General features: G+C 53.5%; 1 protein-coding gene across 8 annotated transcripts in view; it reads right to left on the bottom strand.

Annotated features, from left to right (window-relative positions):
• The window catches only part of LOC125956109 (serine-rich adhesin for platelets-like), a 126841-nt gene that overhangs the window by 86402 nt on the left and 14143 nt on the right, over window positions 1-26296 (bottom strand). The window contains exons 1-2 of one of the 8 annotated variants that reach the window (XM_049687721.1): window positions 6104-6612; window positions 4622-5402 (exon numbers count right to left, since the gene is read on the bottom strand). The exons of 4 other annotated variants lie outside the window; for them this stretch is intronic. The gene's annotated coding sequence lies outside the window, so the exon portion shown is untranslated. Of the gene's footprint in view, window positions 1-3082; window positions 3200-4621; window positions 5567-6103; window positions 6613-26296 lie in introns of those variants that run through there. 3 more of the 8 variants (XM_049687696.1, XM_049687679.1, XM_049687712.1) reach the window with 3 other exon arrangements.

Below are 26296 nucleotides of genomic sequence, written 5' to 3'. Positions count from 1 at the left end.
CTCCCACCCGTTTACTTCTCATTATTGCGTCGCATCAACCTCCACCTCCGGTGGCCAGAGAAGAAAACACACTTTTGGGGATAGAGCGCGCGGGCGCGCCCCACAGGAATACAATCATCAAAAGTGCGGACCCCCCTTAACCCCCTCTGCACCCCTCATCCCACCCCTTACCATGCCAACATTTCGCGCTATACTTTCTCATTCCCACACCTCACCGCTTATTTAGTTTAATTTTAGTTCCACGTGCAACCGTTGCCGCCGCCGTCGCCACCACCACCTTCCCACCTTTTTCAATACCACCCCCTTTTATGCCTCCTGCTCCTCTCTTTTGCGAACAGCCGATGCGACACACACACGCATGCAGTGTGCATCATCGCGTACAGTAGCAAAAGGATATCGATGCCAAACCACGGCGGCGGCGAGGGATGGCATCTCGCTAAGGGATGTTGTTGTTGTTGCTGCTGTTGCTGCAAGGGATGATGTCGACGATGGCGACGACGCGGGATTTTTTGTGTGGCATCGCGAACGAACGTTCTAGACGACTCTCGGTACGGTCGTTCGGGTTCTAAACTTACCGCTCGTAACTATCCACCCACCACCCACCACCCCTCCCCAATTCCCACTTTCTTTCTTAATTTCTTCGCCAGAATGTGTCTCTCAGCGACCTGGGGCGATCCCAAACGTTCATCCCCGGATCATCCACCCGTCTGAGGGGTGAAGGAGGAGGAAAAGGAAGTGGAGGGGGAGGGATGAGAAACTAGGGCCAAGGAGAAATTAGCACCCGGCAACGACAACGGACGGGAGAGGCGCGCACAAAGATGGCTTTGCTCTTCTTCTTTTGCCTTTTTTTCTGGCACGCTACTACTATTACGCCCTTCATCCCTCAACCACCCCCACCCTTCCTGGTTTCCCGGGAACACCACCAGGGATCCAGGTGTGTCCTTGAACGCGCCAAGTCCAAGACGCATCCTCCTCATTGAATATCACACTCAGAGCCCAGTAAACCGGTCAGGGAACGGGAGGTAGGCAAGCAGGGGGTGAGTTGCAGCAGCAGGTAGCACACACCTGGCAGCGATCGGCGTCGTCGTCATGGGAAGAAAATTCGTGTGCGTGTGTGTGTGTGTCGCCGAATGGCGACGGAGGAAGAAGGGGTTGAGAAGAGTAGTAGGTAAGGGGATGTTCACCCCCGGGGGGGAGCGGCGGCTGTGGGTTCTATTTTCGAAACTTCGCTCGCCAACGCGGCAACGCGGGGTAAGGAGCGGAAGTGCACTTGGCACGCCGCGGCAAAACCAGGGAAGGGAAGGGGGAGAAGGGGGTGGGGGCAACTTCCACAATCCACACACATCACCGCCGCCAAACAAGCGAGGAGGTTGTAACATCCCTCCCTCTCCCCCTCCCCCTTCCAACCCCTCGCGATGCTGCTGGCAACACAAAGAGCGAACGAGCCAAACGAGCGTTGGACGCGTTCCCAGATTTCGATTCCCGCCGCCCGTTGCATTCCCGTTGCAATCTCTCCTTCCTACCGTTCTGGGCGCGCTCTCTCGTTTCCTCTCGCGTCGCGTCATCGAAGGTCGACTTACGCAACCGCAACCCCTCTCCCCTTTTCTTTCCCCCTTCTGGTAGCTGGTGCTTGGTAGCAGCTGCAGCAGAACACAAAGCGCGGAGCAGAAGGAGAAGGAGGAGGAATCCATGGTTCCTTCTTCGGAACAGGAACACAGAACCATGGCAGGGGGCAGAGGGTGATGCAAACAGCACCGAGGGTGCATCTTCTTTGGGGTTAAACTATATCCTGGGCACAAGTGCATGTCCGTGTTTGGTTTCCATGAAAAAGGAAGGGAGGGGAAGGGTGAGATAGTCCACGTCCCTTACCCTTCACCTCTTCTCTCTACAGAACACACTCCTCCTCTCCTAGGATTACATTCGCACCGAGCATCCATTTCGCGCGCGCGCTCGACGAATCGAATCGATCATTGGAGCAAGCGGCACACACACACACACACACACCAACGATGAAAAATCGAAACCACCCTTCCCACCCCATCCCCCAGCGCTACCCCAACCCCTAGCGACACCCCTAGCGATTCCGTTCGAGACGCGTCGCAAAGGAAGGACAATGCGCGCGTTAGAGACATCTCTCTTCGCCACTCGCCAGCACCCCACCCTTCCTCCCACTCCAACCCACCCACAACCCCCTTCCCACCAACATTGTTGCAGTCCACAGCACCCGGTGGCGAGACGTGAGTGTATTTTGATCGATTGCCGCCGTACCATTCTCACTCACACCAGAGTGAGGTTGAAGGGGAGGCGGGCGGCAGGAGGTGGTATTAGGGGAAACGGTTGTGTGACGACACGACCCAAAAATAATAAGCCACACGGGAGTCACCACCAACCATCGGCGGCACCTGCATGGTGGTGGCGATAAAGAGGTGGCGGAGAAAGGGGTGGGGGTGGGGGTGGGGGAGGGGGATATATGGACATGGAAGCGCATGCATGGTTCACGCACCAGCCACCAGGTGGGCGGACGAGGCCACAACCAATCTAGAGCGCGCGCCAGTTCAAAATGGCTTGCCAGAACACACATACACACACGCCCGTGTTCCCGAGAACAAGAATTCAATTCCCGCCAGCCGATATCGAGGACACCATCGCCATCCCCACCGCCGCCTTCGCCGCCGCCCTCGCCGCTTCGCACAACAATGAAAACGTATACGGGGGTGGCTGGGGGATGCAGCTATCGATCCCGACAGGGGAAAGGGGAATTATGAGAGGCCAGACAGTACGATGCCAGGTCTTCCAAAATTCGAGCATCTATCTAGCTCAGTAGGTTAGTAGGAGCAGAGCGACACAGAGAAAGAGGAGAGAGAGAGAGGGCGCGCGTAAGGGTGCATCATATATATCCCCCCATTTGGCATGATTTTTGATTGCATCTCGTTGTTGTTGCGTACATTCCCGGCCACCCATTCGCATGCACCCGATGCGCCGCGCTGGACAACAACGAAATGTGCAATACATTTCCACCACAAATTGTCCACAGAAGTCTGTCCATAGCACATGAACTGAAAAAGAGACCCTTACCACTTACCCCCGAGACACCTAAGAGCAGGTTGGTTTCCGCGGCACAGAGCTGTTTGTGTGTAGAGTAGTAGAGAGCTTACGGGAATTGGTGTGTGTGATTTATAATGTGGTCCACTAAACGTACCTGCAATGAGAAAGAGAGAGAGAGAGCCAAAGAAACCAAAAGTTAGAATAGTAGAATAGGGTGATGAGCGAAAAAATTCGACTTGATCGAGGCTCGAACTTAGGGACTTAGACTTAGAAAAAAGGTCTTAGATTGAGTTGACAAACCGGCGGCACGCTGCCAATTGAGCTAAATCGCGTATCGAACAAACAGCGCGAAGCTACGGACATAATTGAAATAGAAATGACCTTGGAAATGGTTCCTGCGTCCAAAATACCCTCCTCCCCTCCCGCCATTCTCTCTCTCCAATCATTGGTAAATGGCGTATCGTCGCTTCGATGCGTCGCCTGCCTCTCTACAGCTTTTACAGTCACGGACTGTGTGCTTGCGTGCAGTGTGCACTAGAGCAAAAGCTCTCTCACTTCCTCTTTCTAGTTCTCTCTCACACACCATCTTTCGCATTTCGTGCAAATCCAGGCTCACGCGTAACACACCGCGCGACAAATTCGCCAATTATTGACGGCGTGCCAACCACTAAACGCATCAATGCACGTTTGCTTGCGTGCGTGCGTGTGTGTGTGCGTGCAGCGACGCATACATTAGCATCCCATTTGAGGCGCCATTTACGCGCGCACGCACTACCACCGACCGCTGTGCCATCCTTCTTCTTCCCTTCCCTTCTTCCCTTTCTCTTTCTACGTAGAGAACGCGAGAACGTTCGCCACCAGCCGTTTGTTTTGTTATTGCATTAGCCAGCCAGCCAGAGTGCGGACTGACTGTCACCCCACGTCGCAGTGCACCCCCATTTTGCAACGCAGCTCCCTCCACCACCACCACCACCAACACCACAACAACAACAACCGTGCGCCAATGACATCTGTCAACGTCAGGCTGACTGTGCCAGCAGCAGCAGCGGCGGCCGATGGGTTGTTGTGTTCGGTATCCCCGGCGGTGGTGGTGGTGGTGGTGGTGCCTGAAAATAGCGTTTCACGTGCACGTGCGTGATGGCGGCGGCGGTGGTGGGACTACTGGCCACCATGGAACGGATCCCGCCTCTCTCTTTCTCTCTTTTTTTCTCTCTCTCTCTCTCTCTCTCTCTCTCTCTCTCTCTGCCACTCTCCTTGGTGAAGGGCATTCTCTGGGTGCATGCTCAGATGGTCGGATATATTAATATGCTCCCCCCCCCGGTGGAGTGGATGCGTATTGGCGGGGATGACACTGAGCACGATTCGTGTGTCTATATGTGTGGGAGTGTGATGTAATAAGGGCCCCGCGTAATCGAAGATGCGCTAGGCCACTCTAGCCATACAAACCGATCTGCGATGAAGCGCGGTCCAAATGAGTGAAGAAGAAGAAGACGAAGAAGAAAAAATAGCGAAGAGAACGCACTGTGTATGTGTGAGCGTTAGTGGCGATCTTGGCGACCTCTTTCTCGGCTCTCACCTGTCAGGCACGATGGGGACCTCCTCTCCCCTCTCTGCTCTTGCACGGCACACGGCGAACGGACGGATAACAAACACACCAAAAGGGGGTCTCTCTACTACTCTTCTAACCGTGTTCTAATCAACTTCCAAACCAAGCTCGGATTGGGGGTCGTGTTCTGTCCCAGATCCTGAGCAAAATGTGTCAATCCTGCGCACTAAACACTAGCTGCGGCCCCCTCCCTTAAACGAATCGCGTACCAAATCGGTATATCCATTGGTCCAAACAACGCAAACAAAAACACTCCGCCCTATCGTTTCGCTCCAAACCACATATACATCGGCAGCCGGGCGCAGCGCGAAGGGCTAGATGAGTTGATAGTGAGGCGCCCAAGCCCAACACACAAGGTGCCGTCCTCTTGAAAGGGGAGGAAACACGAGACACGGTAAAGGTGTTGATGGTGTTGCGCGCAATCGATCTGGGATTCTGGGAGCGATTCCTACACTCACACTGCACGGAATACGGTGGATCCCGGGAAAGCGGGACACAGAGATAAGGATGCACGCACACACATCCACACACACACATACACACAACACACTCACGCACCCACTGACTGGTTAGCTGGAGCACACTCTAGGCACAAAATCATCCCCAACGACGCAGCCACTTGATCGTCCTTCTTGCTACACACTGGGACCTCCCCTCTTCCCCAAAAGAGTAAAGGGTGGTGCAGGGGAGGTACCTTGTTGTTGTTGTTGTTATTGTTATTGTTGTTGTTTTGTTGCTTTCACAGAAACCCCTGAAAGGATCCACGGGAGAAAAAAGGTACCCAAACACACACACACACGTAAATCACAACAGCGCACATCGATCATCCATCGGCGACTGAATGGCCCCGATTTGCGATTTCCGATCTGATTCGCAGTGCCCCTTCCTCTTCCTCATCCTTCTCCTCTTCCTGCTCCTCTTCCTGCTCATCCTGCTGCTGCTGCTGCTTGTTCCTCACCTTCTCACCTACTACTGTAGAGAGCGTGAGTGGATGCGCACTATAAGTCCCTTTGTAGCGGTAGCAGCAGCAGCAGCAGCAGCAGCAGCAGGTAGGCAACAGCCAACACATCCTGCGCAACGCCGTCGTCGTCGTCGGCGTCACCAGCAGCGCGCCAAGAGTCGAGTCACTCTAGGCTGTGATGGGGGCGATGGCGAGTGAATGATCGCTTGTACCCCCAGCTGCAACAATAACGACAACGACGACGACGGCGACGACGATGCTGGCGGCAGAAAACAATCACAAAACCCTTGGAGGAGTCGTGGTGGACACAACCAAAAGGTGTTGAGATCGTGTGCGCGGTGCAAGTTGCAAAATGAGTACAGAGAGAGAAAGAGAGAGAGAGAGAGAGAGAGAGAGAGAGAGAGAGAGAGAGAGAGAAAACGAGAGAGGAGAGAGAGAGAGAATAGGGTATAAAGTGCAACAGCTGCGAAAAAGCGTGCAGCTAAATTTACCGGATCTCACACACGGACACAGGGGCTAGGGCTAGGGCTGGCGCACATAGGCGCACAGGGGGCACAGGTAGTACACGTACACCAAAGCCAATCCGTGCCAAGCCAATCGCGCGCGCACGCTACCCTCGAATGTCATCTAGCGAGATTCATTTCGGTTCACCGATTGACAACCACCAGCGAAGATGGCGGCTGCATCGGTGCGCGCGCGCGCGCGTCAACAATCCAAATTCTGACCCGAACCGAACGCGAAACCGTAGTGCAGAGATTGCGTCCGTCATGTGTTGCTGAATTTAACACCCGGGGGATGCATCTTTGTTGACAAACACCGAAAACAGCGAATGGCAAGGCAACAGCAGCAGCAGCAGGCAAAGCGGATTCATCTCATCCTTCACACGCGCTCTGGTCACGATGAGATCTTTCTTCACTGAAATGAGATAAGCTCTCCCCCCCGCTGGCTTATCTCATCGCTAATCTCGCTCTCTCGCACTATCGAACGCGCCACAGCCACACTGAGAGAAAGAGAGACAGATAGTGAGTGATGGCGAAGGGGGGGATGTGCAGCGCGCGGCGCTCAGTTACCTGCGCATTCACAGCAATCGCCGGAGTGTGATAACAGAGTGCACACACCAACAGCAGCAGCAGCGTGCAGCTCTCTCGTTGCGTTGCGGTTGGCGAAAAAGATAAGCAAAGGTTATCATCCGGCGATCGGTACACCGTAACTACAGAGATAGAACGAAAGAGCGAGAGAAAGGGAACCAGTGGCGGGAGGGAGGGGGGTACTGCCGGGGACACTTCCCGTCGACGATGGCCGCCCTGTGTTGTTGCAGCTGCAAAACCAACAGCAACAATGGAAGTTCGATCCCTATTTCTCCATTTGTTTTATTCCTCTAAAATAGATCGCACACACACACGCAGACACACAAACGCATACACACACACGCAGACACACAAACGCACACACACACACACACACCACCATCATCATTTGGCCGCCATCAAACAACCCGAGTTTAAATTAAATAATAATGAGAGAGAAATCATAAAGCAACGAGAGGAGAAGAAAGAGGAGTAGAAGGTAAGGATGCACGCACGCACGCAGAGCATCAAGCATCCAAGAGTGCACCAGCACACACGGAAAAACACACACACACACACACACATACACACATGCATGAGCGAGTGCAGCTCGTATAGCACCACAGTGAGCACCACACGGCATAGTGGATGACATTTTCACTGTCAAGGTCGCGGCGGCCGCCCGTGTGCGTGTGCGCAATGACGCGCCCCCACCTTGCTTCTCTCTTTCTTTCTCTCTCTCTCTCTTTCTCTCTCTCTCTCTCTCTGTCTTTTTTTTCTTTCTCTCTTGATCTCGCACACAATCTCGGTCTAGTGCACGGCGCGCGTTGAGTATACAGAAGAAAAAGGTGGAAACGCAGTGAAGGCAAGCGGTGTGGTGTGTGCGCGCGCTGATCATCTTCGCACATCCTTCCTCCTCTCAGCACACCGCACGCACACTTGTGTCGTTTTGACCGGGTGGTGCTGGTGCTGCTGCTGCTGCAAGCGGCGTTATCGCATCGTTGCATCGTTGCGGACTGACATTGAAGCGTGTTCATCATTCGCCACGCCGTTGGCGATGCGATGCCATCGTCGTGATCATATACCACCACCACCCCTCCTCCTGCACCACCAGCCCACCCTCCCCCTGTATGGGAGGAGTAGTGCGCCTGCTGCTTGATGGAGACGACCGGCGACGGCGGAAGATTTCGCGCGCCACTTGCCGCATGCGCAAACAGAATGATGCGCTCACGTCTCTCACGTGCGTAGTGTGAGGTGTCCCCCTCCTACTCCCTTAGCCCTTTTTTCCTGCACACACCGCCTACACACAAACACACACGCTTAGATGACATCGTTGCTGCCAGGATCGACCAGCGACGAGATTTCATGCGTTGCCTGCCTGCCTGCCTGTTGCAGCTGTGACACATGCACACACACACACACACAACCCCATGCGAAGTGTAGCGATTAGGGGTGGGGGTTTAGAGGTTTAGGCTGCTTATCGCTGTCCGCTCTTGATAGACGCGCTAATTCGTGCTGCTGCTGCTGCTGCTGAGCGTGCGTCAACACACACTACCACAACATGCACCTGCGGCTTGGGACTTGCATACCAACCAGACCTTCTCCCCCCCGTTGCGGGGTGTTGTGGCAGTACCACACGCGCACGACGAACGCGCGCGCACACCTCATCCCCTCGCCCCTCTCACATGTGCGGAGCGCGCTAGAAGAGAGGAACACGAGCGAAATGGGGGAGGGGGGTTGCTGCAGGGGGTGCGCCCCCGGGTAAGGGTGTAACGCCATGCCACTGGAAAACACACTATTCTATGGAAAGCACGAAGCGTCGTCGTGCAACGTGCCCCCCCCCCCCCCCACACACATCCCCCGACCATCTTCATCCCCCACCCCCTGTTTTGACCTTGTGACACACACACACCCCACCAGGCGCACGGGCTTCTGCTTCTTCTTCTCTCCTTCCACCCTCCTTACTCATTGGGTGTGAAACGAAACGTTTTATCGCGGACCATAACACGAGATGGAGGATGGATAGCGGGGGAGGGGGTGGCAGTTGGACACATTCTTTACCACCCCCCACCCCCACCGAGGACCACCGTTAGACCCCCGCGTCCGGTTCTGATCGCCTCGACGACCTCACCTTATCAGCGGACGCGTACCGAACTGCACCTATCCACCACCACCCCCACCACCCTTTTTGGGTATTCCCATATCGTCGAACTCACACACACACACACACCCTAGAATGCATCGAAGCATCCCTCTCTCCCCTGCGGAAGGGTGAGAAAAGAAGGTTTTTTTTATGGGATGGAAGGGGGTAGGTAAAGGGGATGGAGGTTGATGTTGAAACAAGAAAAGATCAAATGTGGCTTCTTTCTGGTCCGGCTTTCAAGTTCCCTTTGAAGATAGAAAAAAAAAACCCTACATTGGAGCAATAGCAACAAAAACACCAGAAAGAACCATTAAACCAGAAGCAACAGCAACAGCAACAGCAGCAGCAGCAGCAGCAGCAACATCTTCAAAAACGTATCGGCGGCAAAGGATGCAGATGCAACCAACGCGAAATCGACGGCTGCGCGTCTCTCGTGTGGGCGCGTCAACGGGGTGTGTGTGTGTGCGCACACATCAGGTGATTTGCAACCGATCAACTGCCACATCCAGAGACGTAGAGAAGAGGATGTTGCGAGGAAGAGAGCGAGAGAACAAGAGAGTAAAAATAGCATCGCTTCGTCTGTCGCAGCCTGAAACGGGCGGGGGGGGGGGGGGGGGGGGGGGCTGGCGCAGGTACTGTGGGCCAACTGTTCACCCCCCCTTTTCTCACAATCCAGAGCCCGGGGACCATAACACGAGTGTGGGTCGCTAAGAAGATCGCGCGCACTTCTTCGGTGCATCGTCTTGGTATTTTGGAGCTGCATTCTCCCGGCGGTGGTTGCATCATCATCATCATCATCATCGCCGGCATCGCAAAACATATGTTCGCTGGCACACCCTGCTCCTTTTCGTGTGCGCCGGCTCCGGGGGTGGGGGATGGGGTTGAGATGTTGAGAAATTGTTCTAAAAATACAGAATAAACCACTGCACGAACTGTGCAGCAGCAGCGACCAGCAGCCAGCACCACACATTCGTGCCCGTGTGTGCACACACACGCACACACACGCACACGCAATTGGAGAAGCTGCGATGATGCACTGCTGACCTCGATTCGTGGTGTGTGTGGTGCGTGGCATGCGGAAGAAGGAATGGATGGTTTTTCGGGCGTAAATCCATCATTCCATCTCCATGCCACAGCATCCAGTGGAGAAGGGAAGGGGATGTGGGTTGTGTGTGTGTGTGTGCCTCGTCAGCGTGACCGACGATGACGACGTTAGCGTTTGGAGGAGAAACGATCGCGATCGCGCAACAGCGCATCCGGTGCGGGGATGTGGTGGTATCATCCCCCCCCCCCCCCCCCCCCCCGGGGGTTAGGGGATGCGCGACGTGGTCGACCCGTCTTCCACGCAAGTGTGTCAGTGTGTCGTCAGTATGTCACATTGCATCTGGGACAGCGGTTGGGACTTTTATTTTTGGAATGGCATCGCGGATCGGATTTGGTTAATTCGAATGGCGGTTGGCACCCCCACCCCTACCCTCCGTTTTTTGCCCGGAACTGCTGCTGCTGCTGTTAGGTTGCAGCGTGCGTGTTGCTTTATTGATCTACAAAAGCTAGCCCCCCAACAAACACCCACCCATCCACCCACCCACTTGGTGGCCATAGCAGGAGAGAAGAGAATGCATTTGTTTCGGTCTGGTGCGAGACACCCCACAACCCCTCGTCTCCCCGCTTGTGTTTCACAAAAATGAAAAACCAAAAAGGGCAAAACACAATGCGTGTGCATCACCACCACTACTACCACCACCACCACCCCCACTAGCGCCATCACCGACAGTGAAAGGAAGGGAAAAGGAACGGCACAAAAAGGGAGTCGTCCTCGGTTGGCTACCCCATCCACCCCCCCATCGCCACCCTTCACGGGCTTCTAAAGACGACAAATACGGCGAAGTAGAAAAGGAAGAAGCAAGAAAAAGGAAGAAAGGGAAGGTGGAGGTGGAGGAGAAGTGCAACAGCAGAAAAAATGGCCATCCCCGGCGCACGCACACCCATCTCATTAGAGGGTTACAACGGATGGTTTTTTTTTTCGAGGGGGGAGGGGGTGGGGTGGTAGACAGGGGATGCGGAGGTAGGATGGATCGGCACGCACGCTGCACGCCAAATGCACGAAGGAGTCGTCGGTTAGCTAGCTAGCCGGCTGGCCGGGTGAATAGCCAGGCCATGTGTGTGTGTGTGTATGTGTGTGCGGGGGTGGTGGTTAGATGCGGAACGCGCACGGTCAGGGTGGCGCGGTGGGTCAGCAGCATTGCGTGCACACGCATGGCGATTTGACTTTTCAGCGTTTGCTGCTCCTCGCTCGATCACCGAACGCATCACACACCTCATCCTCATCCCCAACAAACGACACCCCCAACAAACCCACCTGGCAATACCGGATAAGGGAGCGGTGAGGAGCTGGAGTTGGAGTTGAGTTGGAGGACCACTGACCGGCTACCGGCCGGTGGTCTCCTCCCCGAGAGTGTGCGTGTGCCAAGCAGCGCTGCGTGCCATCATGCGGTACACACGGTATGGTGCCGGGGCCGGTGCGCGTACATTAACTGCACCACCTCCCCCCAATAACGGCCACTTATCTTAACCCCCTCCCCCCATCATCCCTTTACCCCCGCGTCAGTAACAGGGACACGAAAGGCGACACACCGGCAGCGGATCGACTCTTCTACTAGCTGCTGCAGCTGGTCAGACCCCCCCTCCCACACCCCGGGAGCCATTGACCTCGCTCACGAACACAGGCACACAAACACACATGCGTCAACCTCCGAAATCAACCTCGGATACATTGACGATGACCAGACACACACGCTTGGCCATAGGGATGGGAGTGCGCGATGCGTCGCACCCACAAAGCTTTTTGGAGCTCTAACCGTACGCAACAGCAGCTGTAGCAATTGTCAACACGGCAACACACACACACATTCGGGGATGCTGCTACATCCTTTGCACCCCCTCATACCGCCTGGAGCTGCAACGATTTGCACGGATATCGATGGATCCACTTCGCTCTCTTTTTCTCTTTCTTTCTGTCTCTCTCTCTCTATCTCTCTCTCTATCTCTCTCTCTCTCTCTCTCTCTCTCTCTCTCTCTCTCTCTAGTTTTCATTTTCATTTCCAAAGAAAGTCACGACCAAATATCAAGAATGTGAGGAGTGGATGGGGAGGGTATGAAGCCGTGGATGTAGAGCAACGTAAAAACGCGATAAGAACCATGTACTTGCATGTGTGTGTGTGAGTTTTTGGCGATAAGAACGTATATGCCTATGCCCGATGCACTCTCTTCTTCTATCTTTTAGCAAACCTTGCTGTTGGATGCATCGATTGCACAGCGTGGCACCGTGCATGGAGGGGGGAAGGAGAGGGGTGGGCTATAGAGGGAGGTCGAGGGATGAGGGTGAGCGTAAGTAACGAGATAAGCGAGATAATACGAGAGAGAGAGAGAGGCGAAGTTACACTCTACTACCACAGATCGGTGCTATTTTCTCTCTCTCTCTCTCTCTCTCTCTCTCGCCTTCTCTCTCTCTCTTCCAAACGAATCGCCGTCCACTCCTGTGTCAAGTGTCAACCCAGGGGGGATCCGCAGGCCAGGCAGCGCAACTGATCAGCTGATCATCAGCCAGTTTGGGGTGACAAAAAACGGGGGATGAACAAATAAGAAAAACCCTTTTAAAACCCGAACACACACACATGCACGAGCGCGCGCCACAGCAAACGAAAAATGATGTGAGAAGACCAGGAGTGGGGGGAGGGAAACCGCCGCACGTACGCACGCCAACCGCGATCGTCCCGGGCGCGATAACGGGGTAAAGAAGGGGGGATTGACGCATGGAACGAGGCCGGGAGTGAGGAGGGGGAGGAGGAAGCAATTACGTAAGAGCCAGCACCCCTCCATCTCGCTCTCTCTTCTTTATTTCTCTCTCTCTTGCGTGTTGTCGTGTGCGTTCTCTGCTCGGCATTTTCGCGACGTTTTGCGGGATTTCGGTTTCTCTTTCGCTCACACACACACGTGCACAACCCAAATTAGACGAAGGGGCGGGGGTTGGGGGGGAGGGATTGTCCAGTGATTAGTTGACTTTGCCTTGGACGCGACAAGAGGAATCGTTAGCAACACATCGAAGCATCAAGAACGCACCTTTTTTTCTCTCTCTCTCTGCGCTCAGGTGCATATTTGCATGCGTCTCTGTGTGTGTACGTGTGTACGTGTGCGATTAACGTGGCACAGAGCATCATAATGGTCACAAACAGTTTCTGCTGCCGCTGCGTTGCATATACTGCACCACGCTGCTCGTGCGATATTTTTAACGCGAAAAACCCTCTCCATTTGTGTTGTGTCGGAACAGCGCAGCGCAACTGTCTAACAAAGCACCCCCTCCCCCCCACTCCTTTCTGGCCGACGCAATTGACAGGCACACTTGCATAGCCAGGCAACCCCCCACACACATCCCTCCACACCCCACACAGGCACATGAGGATGATGATGTCACCGTCGTCATCGCTCACAACCCTTACAGGAAAAGGGTTGCGGGGAGCTTACACCCCCAAGAGAGAGAGAGAGAGAGGAGGGAGGACACAGGAGGGTAGTAGAACCCTCCCCCCCTCCCCCTCCAAAGGAACTGCACCCCCTCCGTTTTCCTTACATAAAAACTCTGCTGAGAAAAATGTTTCTTTTGGCACCCCTCCCGTTGGCGGCGCTTTCCTGCTCCCCTGAAAAGGGGATGATGGGGGTGGGGGTGGGGAGGGGGGTTCACACTGCACCGGTGTTAGTTGTTGTGCATCTCCGGCCCACGTTTTTCCTTGCACACCGCACACCTTTGCCCGTTCTTATCAAGAAAGTGACCGGAGGAAGGTGTCGAGGAAAAGGGGAGGTGAAAGCAACGAAAACAAAATGGCCACAGAAGGGCCAAAGGGCTACAAGGTCGTGGCAGTCGATCGAGTTGCCTACCAAAAGGCAGCAACAGAAGCAGAAGCAGCAACACCACACGCTGCACCCTGTGTCTGTGCGTGTGTGTGCGACAAACCGCCACCTTCCTGCCTCACTCACCATCCCCCTCCCCTTCCGGGGCTTCTCCCCGGAGTGCAGGCATTTGAATTTCGCAATTGCATTGCGGCCAGAGGATGAGTGATTGGGCGCCGCGTGTGTGTGTGTGTGTGTGTGTGTGGCGCACGCACGCACCTCTATCTCTCTCTGCGTTGTACTGCGTGATATATTCTGTGTGTGTGTGTGTGTGTGTGTGTGTGTGTGTGGGCGGCGTGTGGAAACCAACAAACCACCATAAGGTTTGCGTGGCGCATCCCAGAGTGTCGTCCGCGTACTTCAATTCACGCGCGCGCGCGCGAGCGTCAAGCGCATCGCACTCGCCCCTACACCTCTCTGCTTCTTCAACCCCCACCCCTCGTCGAACATCACAAAAGTGCATTATTGCTCGCGCGTGAGTAGTAGAGAGAGCGGGAGAGAGAATTCAAGCGAACGCGATGTTGTGCTACGCGATCGTCCGCTGTGCGTACTTGACACTGACATTGACAATTAATCGTCGCCGTCGTCGTCGTCGTGCTCGTAAGCGGCAGATTGCTGCCCCTCCTCCTCCTTCTCCCCAGCTCCGTCGCACGCGCCGTGTGTGTATCGCTTGGTGTCGCTTCTTGCGCCACACACACACACACACACACGCACATATGCACAGCACGCGAGATCGCGGGGCACACTTGCGCTGCAGCTGTGCGTTGCGTGACCATGAGAGAGCGAGCAACGGATGCGCTCGCTACCTGCTGTTGTCCGCCGCTCCCCCGTCCCCCGTCTTCCGGCACCTACCTCCTCTCTCTCTCTCTCTCCCCGACCGTCCGTTCGTTCGTCCGTCGTATCGCACCGTTTCCTGGCAAGCGCACAAGCCACGCGCGCGCGCACGCTCCGCACATGCCGCCCCTCACACGCCCGGCCGCGCACCGGCACCTTAGTTCCGTTTTGTGTGTGCATTGTACGTTCTTATTTCGTTTCGGTGTACGCGTTTGGGTGTTGCAGTAGAGAGAGAGAGAGAGAGAGATAGTGGTTTAGTGGCAAGACGCAAACACCTCACATCGCGCGCGCTCCACCGCTGGAAGGAAGAAGGGGTGACTCCTGCTATTTCCTGTTACTCGAGAGATCACGCTGTGACGTCGTGAGCGGTCAAAAAACGATCGAAAACACACACACAGACCCTGTTGTCACAACAGTCAACGTTCCGAGTCACCGGAGCGCACAGAGAACCAAAACAAAGCTCCAAAAAGCTCCTGTGACCTTGACCTTGATACGAGATGACAGCGGGCCGGGGCCGGGGCCACTGGTCTCTGCATGCTGCTGTCAAAACAGGAATGCACAAAAGGCAGTCGCTAGTCAAGCAGCAGTAGCTCCACAGAGGAGACAGAGTCTGACTCACGCGAGACCGAACACGTCAACTGTCAAACGAACGCATCCCACTTATGGGATGCAAGAGAAGGGGACCACCAACACCACCACCACCATTCCAAAAACCAACCTCTTCTCAACCTCGTGCGCGCCCCGATCCGATTATTGGCGCGCTGGCACCCCAGAAAAACCGCAAATTTGTTCCTCACCCCACACCGCGCGCCCCGCCTCCTCTCCTCTTGTGAAATCAAAGCCCCGTAAGACACGCGCCAGAACGCAATGGGGCTCTCATGGCACATCATCATCATCATCATCATCATCATCATCTCCATCATTCTCATCTTCATTCCGAGCATAAAATGCATTACGCTACGTCGTCGTCGTCGGCGCAATCCCATCACGAAAGTGCATTCCAACGGACGTAGCACCCTCAGCTGCTGCTGCTGCTCCTCCTCCACTACGTCACCCTCAATACCCCGCCAGCCCATTCCCTAACCTGTAACAACCACGACGAATGAAAGGGAAGCGAACGAAACGAAAAGCCGACTGAGCGATTTGGTTTGTGATGCAACCGCAACAAATGTGTCTGTATGTGTGTGTGTGTGTGTGTGTGTGTGCGCTCGCGCGATGGACTCTTCTTTCTCTTTCTCTCTCTTTCTCTCTCTCTCTCGGTCTACCTCGTTTCCTGGACGGAGGACGTTGCACAAAATGAAAGAATGAATAGAACGAGAAGTGAAAGGAGGGAGAGAAGGCATTAAAATAACCACCCAAAAAAAAAGAAGGAAAATCTGTTCCCTCCCTCCTTCACTACCTTGGACTTGTGGTCGCCAGCCAGCAAGCACGCACGCACGCACGCACGCAGGTTACGGGGAAATTGCTGTCGAGATGATGACCGTGGAGTGCCAGCCAGGCCGGCGGCTGGCCACAAGAGACACGCAACACACCACCCCAAAACCACAGAGCGCGCACGTCCCCCTTTTACCCCTGCATTCTTCATCCCCCTTGGCACTGTTGTCGCCCCTGCCCCCTTTCGGGTCGGAGAGCGAGAGAGACCATACCATGGTGCCGGTTAATTCGTTATTATATATCATTAGCTAATATCATTATTATTACTCTGCTGCACTCTTGCCATGCAGCATTGGCTCCTTTCTGCTCCCCCTATTTCCCCCCCCCCCCCTCCCCAGACCTCGTCTCCCAAGCTGCTTGCGCTTTTCTTTCTCCCCACACATTCTTATTCGATTTTCCACCCTCGTCTACGTGTGTGTGTGCGTGTGTGTGTTGGGATGGGAGGGGGGTTGGTTTGATGGCCTTGATATGTGCGGTTCCCTGCAGTCACGTGCTACACAGCTTCCGCTTTCCTCTCTCCTCCTCCTCCTCACTCTCTCTCCCACTCTCTTTCGCCGCTCTTTGAGATTCCTTTCTTTCTTTAAAATCGCTTTGTGCATTGCGTTCCCATTCGTCCATCCCGCCGAGATGCGTTGCGCTCTGCCTCTACTGGAACACCCTGATGGGCGGTGGGCGGTGGTGAGAGGGGATCGCCGTGTTGTTGCCGTGATTTTTTTTTTTGTAATTCCCCTCGGCCCAAAAACAGATGACGACGACTCCAGCAGGAGATTGATTTGAGAAAGGTTGCTTCTGGGTCTGACTTTAACAACAAGCACACAAACAGGAAAAAAAACAGAAAGCAAGAAAAATGAATACATCAAACGCCACTGGGGCCCATCTGACAACGACAAGGAAACCGATTGTTTTGGCAAACGCACACCAAAGGTGTTACGTGTTTTTTGACAGACGAATGCAAAACGATTTGTTTTCCTCTCTCCCACCGTGGAGTACCACAGTGCGTGGTGTGTTTAGTTATTTTGCGGAATTTATTTTCGGTTTTACGATGTCATGCACTGTAGACAATTAAACTTATCTAAGCAATTTTGCGTACCACTGGGACAAGTGCCACTATACACACCCACCAATAATATTTGTGTTGTATGGATGATTCGTCGTTGAATATAAAAATTTCGCTTTCGCATCCCTGTGTGTGTGTGTAGAAACATCCGAAAAGGGAGAGATCGATTGGATTGCAGCTGTTAACAGGTGCTCTAGTGTACGGTTGTTTGTATCACCTACACCTACAACAGTCTTGAGTGTTGGTGATTCCATGGCGCGCTGACGCGATCGGATATTCATCACCACGAGAGCGGCGAGTGATGACAGCGATGGTGGCAGATTTGTAGACTTTCTGAATGACAAAGACAGAGAGATGCAGCAGTGCAGATCTCCTCTCCATGGACACACACACACACACACACACACACACACACACATACATGCAAGCAGAAGTGATGATCGTTTCTGTTGTTGCTCTGATTGTACCCGCAGTTGCAACAGCTGCTAGCAGCGCACCGACCACCACAGTGTGAACGGAGAGAGAGAGAGAGAGAGAGAGAGAAAGAAAGAGAGAGAGCGAGAATATTGCAGCATCAACCTCGCCATCTCCAGCCAGTGATCGCACAAACAAAGAACGGCTCGTGACGCCGCACACACATACGCATGGATGGAGCTAGAATGAGCTGAGCGCGATGCACGCGCAGTTGCGTCAAGTGCGAGTGAAAGCGCCCCTGGCCGGCCGCCCGTTGTGCAGCAGTTCATCTATCCATCCAGCGGAGAGATAGATAGTGGGGCAAGAAGAGAGGGAAATGCATAGCATCTTGCACAACCGACACATAGCAGCAGCAACTCTGCTCTGTCCCTGACATTGATAATGAAATCCCTCGGCCTCGGCCAGACCAGCGTGCCTGCCCGATAAGACCGATCAAGAGGAGAGGGGAAGAGGAGGAGGAGTGGATGCCGCGCAAACGGAAGGGCTACAACTGTGTAGATGTGCATGTTTGTGCGTTAGTGTGTGTGTTGTGTGTGATTAGGCCAGAGTAAAGAGGCCAACAAACCTGCAGAAGTATTAAAAATCTCTATAATTTTACAACAAAAGAAGAAAAATCAGAGTACAACAACCCTACTACAGTGTTCCATTCTCTCTTTCTCGACGACAGCACCGAGCTGTCGTCCGTCTACAGCACCAATAGTGCTCAGCTCATCCCCCGCCAATTCTTATCGCTGCCCACTTTCCACTATTCACTATTAACAAACAGCCTTAGGCAGCAACGCAGGAGCAACGCACACAATACATCAAAAAAGCGCGCAACCAACAGGCATATCGAGCGGCAGCTGTAACAAGTAGCCTACCACCACTACCACCATGACATGATGGCCGCATCAACGGCAAATGACACTGACGGCGGCCGCTTCGGCTTCGGCGACTGGAGCCGGATATGAACATCGTACGCACCGCGCGCAGCCGACAGGCACAGTCAAAAATGGCATCGTACGCATACACACGTACACACATACAGGCGTGCAGAGGCACGCACAATCTTCAGCCTAAAGTCGTCCGACTGGCTGGCTGGCTCGCTGGCTCGTCTCCACTTGAGACCTTGAGGAGTAGATACCGAACCGAAAGCGTACAGAGCTTGCGACAGTGAATAGAAGTAAGAGGAAAGAGGAAGGGAAGGGAAGGGTGAGTCTAGACTCTATTACTGCGGTGGGGAGGGGAGGAGAGGGGGAGGAGGGAAGGCAGTGTCGGAACGAGCGCCCAAAGGGGTGGCAGCAGCAGCAGCTGTTTTTTGGTAGAAGGAGTACGAAGGCAAGGGAGGGGGGAGGGGATGCGAGAGGCGAAGCAGTGAGTTCACTGGATGTCAAGTTCAAAAGGCTTCCACCAAAGCCACTGCGTGTCTCGGTCGCCGTGGCCTCCCTCCCCCCATCCTCTCGTCTCGTGTAACTGGAGAGCTCTTTGCAAACTAGGGTGGCAAGGGGTGGTGGTAGTGTGGTCTGTTTTGGGGTGGCGGCGCACACGCAGGGTAGCGTTTGCACGGAGATTTGGACGGTAGACTGGCTGAGCAAGAGAAAGAAAGAGAGAGGGAGAGAAAGAGAGAGGGGCCCATACATATCTAATGAGCGAATGCGTAAAAATGAGCCGCCGGGCTCGAGCGGGTGGATGGGGAGGGGGGATGAACGGTGCCGGCGAACCGAAGGCAAGGGGGTCGATCAAGTGCGTCGTGTGCGTGCGTCTGGCTGGCTGGCAGTAGCAGACTACTAATATTAAAGGCATGCAACTCGAGAGAGAGAGAGAGAGAGAGAGCTTGGATAATTATTCATATTCTCGCTTCCTATTTCTCTCTCTTTTTTGCTCTCTCTCTCTCTCCCTCTCCCTCTTTTTTATATTGTTTTTTTTCGGTTCTGGATGATCAAATACCTTCCTCTCCTTCCAGCCGCGAGACCGACGACACACATCCGTATCCGCCCAGCACATGGCACTAGGACCAAAAAGTGTCTGCAGCGGAAGGAAGGAAGGAAGGAGGGAGGGAGAAAATGTGGGCGATCTAGCCCACTTGCTGCGCGCTCCGCTCTGCCTGCCCACCGCTACACAATCAAACGGTGTGCAGCTCCTGGCCTGGTGTCATTATCCTCGGTCCAGACGTCACAAGGGGGGGTTGTGGATTGTTCAACAGGGTTGGGGGGTGGGGGGTGCTGTTGCCGGGGGTTGGAGTGGTTTCGTCCTGATGATATGGAATTGTGGACGACGACGACGTCGACGACGTCGACGCCTGCCAACGGAAAGTTTTCCAAATCCATGCACCCCTCCCTCCCCTGACCACAGCTAGGGGCAGTAGCCACATACACATCCCCCCTCTGATCCATCCGTAGATCCACCCTCTAGGGTTCCGCGCCAGACGCCGGGCCCATCATCTCAACAGCTATTTGGCTGCACGAGCACACACACACACACACACCCACAAACACCCATAGAGAGACACATTATTGAAGAGTGGCTTTCTTGTAAGGAACACACACCCTTACAGACCTCGCCCGCACCCCGACATCCGGTATGGTCTGCGAAAGTCCTTTACAGACACTCGTCTGCCCTCTCTCTCTTTCTCTCTCTCTCTCTTTTCTCTCTTTCTATCCCATAATCTCGAGAAAGAGGATTACACCGTCTTCCAAGCCGGGGGAGGGAGGGAGGGGGTGCTCTAACCAAAACGGAACACAGCCTCCATCATCACGAGAAATCCGGCCGTCAAAGCATGCCGGCATCACCCCCTGCACTACTCCCATTCATCTCCAACCCCATCCCCCGCCCCCACCCTCCCCGTTGTGTTGGAAAAGAGACAGGCAAATACACATTCTCTTTCTCCCTTTATTCCGTCCGTCCTTGCGATGACGATGACGACGACGACAACCCAACAGGACATTCGACCGATGGGGATGGAGGGTGCGAGGGTGGTGGTTGTGGCAGTAGGACGGCTAGTGGCGTTGTCTGTCTAGGTTGTTTGTCTGTCTGTCTGTCTGTCTGGCTGGCTGGCTGGTCTGGCTGGTCTCTCGCGCAGTAGGCCTCTCTCCGTGGCGGTTTTGGTCGTTTGGTTACCATTTATTATTAGTCTGTGCCTTCCACAGCTCCCTTTTTGATCCCTTTTTGCTCCCTTTTTCCTCCCCCGCCCCCACCTATACCACCTTTTGCTCCCTCTGCTGCGCTCGCGCACTGGGTTGACAGGTTGAACGGACTCTCTCCGAAACAACCTCGTGGATCCTGCGTGCGCCGCCCCAAACCCACCGTCCCACCATTCGCTTCGTTAATGCGTGAGTTCTCTCTGTCACTCACTCACTCTCCTCTCTCTCTCTCTCTCTCTCTTTCTCTCGCTCCCTTGTCCGTGTGCCTCTTTTGTCCTGCGAAACAGGATACTCGGGACATTACTTCGGCGACAGACGCTTCCCCCAGGGCTAGGGAGGGCGCGGGGTGGGGGATGGGTGTCATGAGAGAGTGCGTCATGTGCGTCTAGACAGCCCCCCCCCCCCCTGCTTCACATACTACCTCTTGCTCTTGGCTTGAGAAGCTTTACAAAGTGCGACATTGACAGCGAAATTGTCCCCCGAAAATGATGTCCTGGCGCGTGTACCTGGACCGACCAGTCAACATATGTTTACGTGTATGTGTGTGGATGTGTGTGTGCGTACGAAGGGTGGTAGAATTGGGGTGGTCAAAAGTGGGGTTCTACTCGAATGTTGACGCCGACCGAATGACGAATGATGATTTGTGGCAATGATTGTGTGACAATCGCCCCCCCCCCCCCCCCCCCCCCCAGAGGGTGCAGACCCTTCGGTGCGCCCATGCTAAGCCCATTCGTCTTCTTTTCCACGTGCTGTGCGTGAGTGGCAGCTGCGAGGATGCGAAGTTGATCCTTAGCGGTGGTGGTGGTGGTCACTCGGGACATTCCACAGGTGGCGCCGCCATCGCCGCCGTCGCCGCAGCGCACGTGTGTGTCACCCTGCGCGCTCCTTTCTCGCTCTGCTGTCTTCCTCTTATGGGTGTGAAGGTGTGTGGATTGCGGCACCGGAAGGTGCCTTGGTGAAATCATTATTTACACACCGGACCAACGCCGCAGCATCCGTACGCACCAACCGACACCAGCTAACTGACTGACAAAGAGTGACAGACGAGAGAGTGGTTTTGTGGTCCCAGTTTCGGGCCCCGAAATCAAGGGGGGGGGGGGGAACACACGCACATCGCGCGAAGGGAGCTTTTATCGGGGCGAAAAAGTTTGGCAACCCTCCCTCAACCCCTCCGAAAAACACCCCCTCCCTCTCTCTTTTACTGCACCCTTGCTGGTCGCTTTTGTGCTTTTCGCCCCTGCAGCCAGCCGCCGCCGCCGCTCGGGTGCGTACACGCACCGCACACGCACCAGGCGGGCGAATATAGGGGAGGGCGCGAGCCGGCACCAGCGGCACTCGCACACGCACGTCGTATACGCACCCACCCCTCGCCATTCCGCCCAAGAACGGTCACTCACGCATTCGTGCGTGAGTGACCACCGCGGGATGATGTTGATGAGTGGGGTGGGGTGGGGGCGCGCCCGTGCCCTCGACCTCTCAGTGGGTCAGTGGGGTGGATGCAGCCGTGATATGGGGGGCGTACCAACCCCTTTCTTCGCGCGCACCCCTGACGTGACGACGACCGACAACCGACCGCCAGACAGACAGACAGACCCGAGGGATGGACCGGTGGAGGGCGCGTAGGGGTTGAAGGGGAGGGGTTGGAAAAGGGGGTTGTGTTTTTTTGGGGGTGCCGATAATGCCACAACATGCCGCTGGGTGGTGTTCCACACACCGAACAGGCCCGAACTCAAAAGCCGACCGACCGCGTGGTGCGCGTCTCCGCTCTCTCTCTCCTCCTTCTCCCTCTTCTTTCTTCTCCTTTTTTCTCCTTTCTCATCCGCACGCACCGCACACTTTTCGATCGCTCTCGATTCGACTCGCGACGAACTCGAAGCTCGAAGGAGCAAGGAATAGAGGGTTCTGCGTGCCCGGTGCGTGCGTAGCGTTTTCGGGTGCGCTGTGTGTGTGTGTGTGTGTGTATGTTGAGCGTGACGTAGCGGTACGTATCGGACGTAGCTTTTTGGAGGATGTGGCGTTGGCGAAGGTGGATACTACTGTTCTAGGTTCTAGGTTCATCCTAGAAGCTGTTCGTCCAGCCTCGATGGTTGCGTAACGACACCTATTAATGATATTAATACCTGCCTCCCCCCTACCCATATACATCTATGTGCTTTGATTGTTACGTTTTTCTTTTTAGAGTAGATTAAGGGGGGGCTTAGGTATTTTATTTTATTTCTTCGCATTTAGATTTTATATTTGTTTATGAATGCTTATGCTTTCAAGAGTATTGTGTGAAAATTTGGGATCAATCAAAGCAAAACTGACAAAAATATTGATTTTTGAAAACCCGCCTTCCATACAAGTCTCAATGCATCTTTTTGCAATTTTTGCAATTTTTGCAACGCAATTTTTGAATCGCGATTCCCAAAACCAACGTTTTCAAAGTCGGTGCCCATCGTAGCATAAAAACTACTGGACCGATCGATTTGAAATTTTCAATACATAATCTGTATACTATTTACCAGGTAGCCCCGTCGAGTTTTTGTTAAAATTGTTGATACTTTTTTTTAAATAATTTTTTTAATTATGTAAAGCTTGTTATTTGAGAAAACATCGAAAAAAGCATAACTTTTTCAGCTTCAAAAATCTGCCAAAAATTGAAAAATGGGAAATTTAACACAAACTCGACGGGGCTACCTGAATTACCTTATAATCTAACTAAAGAATATTCATTTGAGTATTTCTGATGACCCAGCACGTGGCTACGATGAGTACACCACAAAAAGTAGATTTTTGCAAACTTGCCTTTCTAAATTGGATGCCATGGACGTAGTTTTGATCAAATCTTCCCCAAAATAGAACCAAACATTCTTGAACAGTTGTTGTTTAATATAAGATTATTTTGAATTAATTAAATTTGATGGTTTCTTCATTAAAAATCGTCAAAAATAAGCCCTTTTTTGACCCGAAATAACCAAAGCCCCCCTTAAGATCACTGCTCGATGATCAACTAACTGTCGATCAGGCCATTCAATCCCGTGCATTCCAGGGTGCTGTAGAGAATTTCCCACCCACTCCCTTGTTCTCTTGGACGGCCAACCCTCTTTAGGTGTCTCAAGACAAACACTTCCTCTTTAAAATAAAAAAACAAAACCGCGCCTCTATTCTAAGCACCTAATCTCCCTGCAGCAGCAGCAGAAACACGCAAATAGTGTTTGTGTGTGAGTGTGTGTGTATGTATGAGAGAGAGAGCGTACCAACACACCTTTTCCTTAGACGTCGCGCTCGGCGGCGGCGTCGTCGTCGTCGTCGTCGTCGTCGTCGTCGAGGTTCGTTATCGCGATAACACTTTATGTGTCAAGGTTATTTCACTTTCGGTGTTCGAAACAGCGCAGCACCCAAATCAGCAAACGAATGACTGTAGAGCGAAAGCGAAGGCTCGAAGAAGAAGGATCGTACGCGGAACGGGACAAAAGAAGCAAGCAAGATTCGCGAATGTAATACCGAGCAGTGGAGTAGGCCCTGGCCGTCTCCGCCAGACCCTCTTATCAATCACCAGCAAAACTGCAAGAGGCTAATGTGTTGGGCAAACTGTGAGTGAGATGGTTTATGGACGGTATACGGCACGGTACGGATTGAAGACCATCCAAATCGAGGTTTTCATGTCTTCTTCTATTTTCTCGGATCATTTTTGTATAATCGACACACACATACACGCCGATGCTACGGATCGTGTATAAAGCTGCGCGCGGCCAGCAACGGTCCGGTCCAGCAGTTAATATCATCAAAAATAGATATTTAAAAAAATGAAACTGTCAACAAGGAGAAATTGAAAGAATGTTTGCTATTGTGGCCGAAGCCGATGATTAAGAGGAAAGAAACTTTCTTTATGATCGAACGGTGCCGCTAGCGTGATCGCTCGCTGGGGGACACTACTCGCTGTCAAACAATTGTCAAAATGAATGTTGTTTCTTTTCAATTTTATATCATTTCACTCGCTATTTATTTTTTATATATTGTAACTTTTCTTAGGCTTCCACCTTGCTTGGTGCATTTTTGCTGCATATGTTTTGAGGCTGTGCCAAACTATAGTTGCTCGCGTGGGTGCACCGCTGTGTCTGAAATAAAGTTGCACTAATGTCGCCAACTATGGCAGCAAAGCAAACATTTCTTCCCAATGAAAATTGCTCTCCTGGCCAATACTCTTATCCTAGGGGTTTCCCTATGGACGATCAATGGCAGATGGATTCGTTGGATTCGCGAACAACAGAGCGCCAACAGAGTCCTCCCTCTTTCCCTAGAGGTAAAGCGAAGAAGCCACGAAAGTGCGTAAATGTTTGCGCCGTCACGTCACGCACTTCTGGGGGAGTTGTATGCCGAGTATGAGGGAGCGAGCAGGAGAGAAACAGACATGCGTAAAGCCAAATGTTGGTCAAGGCCAACCCCAAACAGGGGGCGAACGCGCATAATCTGCCGGCGCGTGTGTTCTGTGCTATTACTATCTGGCGTATCTAATGCGAGCGTCAGAGCGCATGTTTGTGTGCGTGTCAGTGTGTGTGGTGTATTGTCTGTCTGGTGTGGTGATGCGGAAGCAGCAGCAGCAGCAGCAGCAACTAGCGCTAACGCGCTCATCAGCTCATCAACGACAGATGTTAAGCTGCTCCAAATGAGCTCTTTAGGGTCGCTACTGGAAAGTCCGTTGCGCCGCGACTCTCGGTTCGGTTCCACATTTTCCCAGACAGAAGACGAAGATAGCTTCTTTTCCCTGCTTTGGGCTTGAGCGGAAATTTGTGCTAGATGAATCACTGACGCAAAAAGAGAGAGAGAGAGAGAGAGACAGAAACATACCGAAAGAGATCCGAATATACAGACAGACTCAGGTGTGCTACAAACTAAAGAGACTTGTTCCGACATACATCTATACTGCTGCTTCTTATGCTGGAGAGTCTGAAGCGGAAGTCGAAGAAGAATTGCTGCTGCTGCTGCTGTGTGAAAGAAGAAGATACTCCTCTGTATTGGAGGAACAGGATCCAAGGATCCTCCAGTCCGTTGGAATTGAACACCTTCTGGAACGGGAAGTCTCCCGGAGCAGTTCGAGCTGTTCCTAAGGGTGAAACCTACCCCCCAAAAAGGTCGAAAAAACGATAAAAAAAGGCTGCAGCAGTAGCAGCAGTCGCAGTGCGCGGAAGTCGGAGCGCAGCGGAGTCGGCGGCCTGGGCGGCTTAGACGAGGGTGCGGAGACAGCCCCAAACCACAATGCGCGATTCGTCGATCCCAGACCATTCAAGGTTGCTTTAAAATTCGCCAATGTGGCGGCCACCTCCTTCTCCTTCTTGCCTCGTGACCGCATGCCCCTCCGATCATCCCCTTGCCATCCAACTCCAACTCGCGCACGCATTGTACATTGTCATCTCCATAGACCCCCCCCCCCCCCCCTCCCATCCTTGGTTGTGCGCAAACCAAACTGTCAAGCAGTAGCAGAGGAGAGGAGAGACGAAGCAAACGGATGACCTCGGCAACGCACACAGAAGAGATAGAATGCGAAAGCTAAACAGAGAGAGAGAGAGGGAGAGAGAGAGAGAATATTGCGAAGATCCGCACACGCACGCACGCACAAGGTTTGGTTGTGTCGC

Source organism: Anopheles darlingi, chromosome X (assembly GCF_943734745.1).
Source record: "Anopheles darlingi chromosome X, idAnoDarlMG_H_01, whole genome shotgun sequence".
NCBI classification, from domain to species: Eukaryota; Metazoa; Arthropoda; class Insecta; order Diptera; family Culicidae; genus Anopheles; species Anopheles darlingi.
Note: the sequence above shows the minus strand (reverse complement) of the source record. Positions and strands in the feature narration are given on the sequence as shown.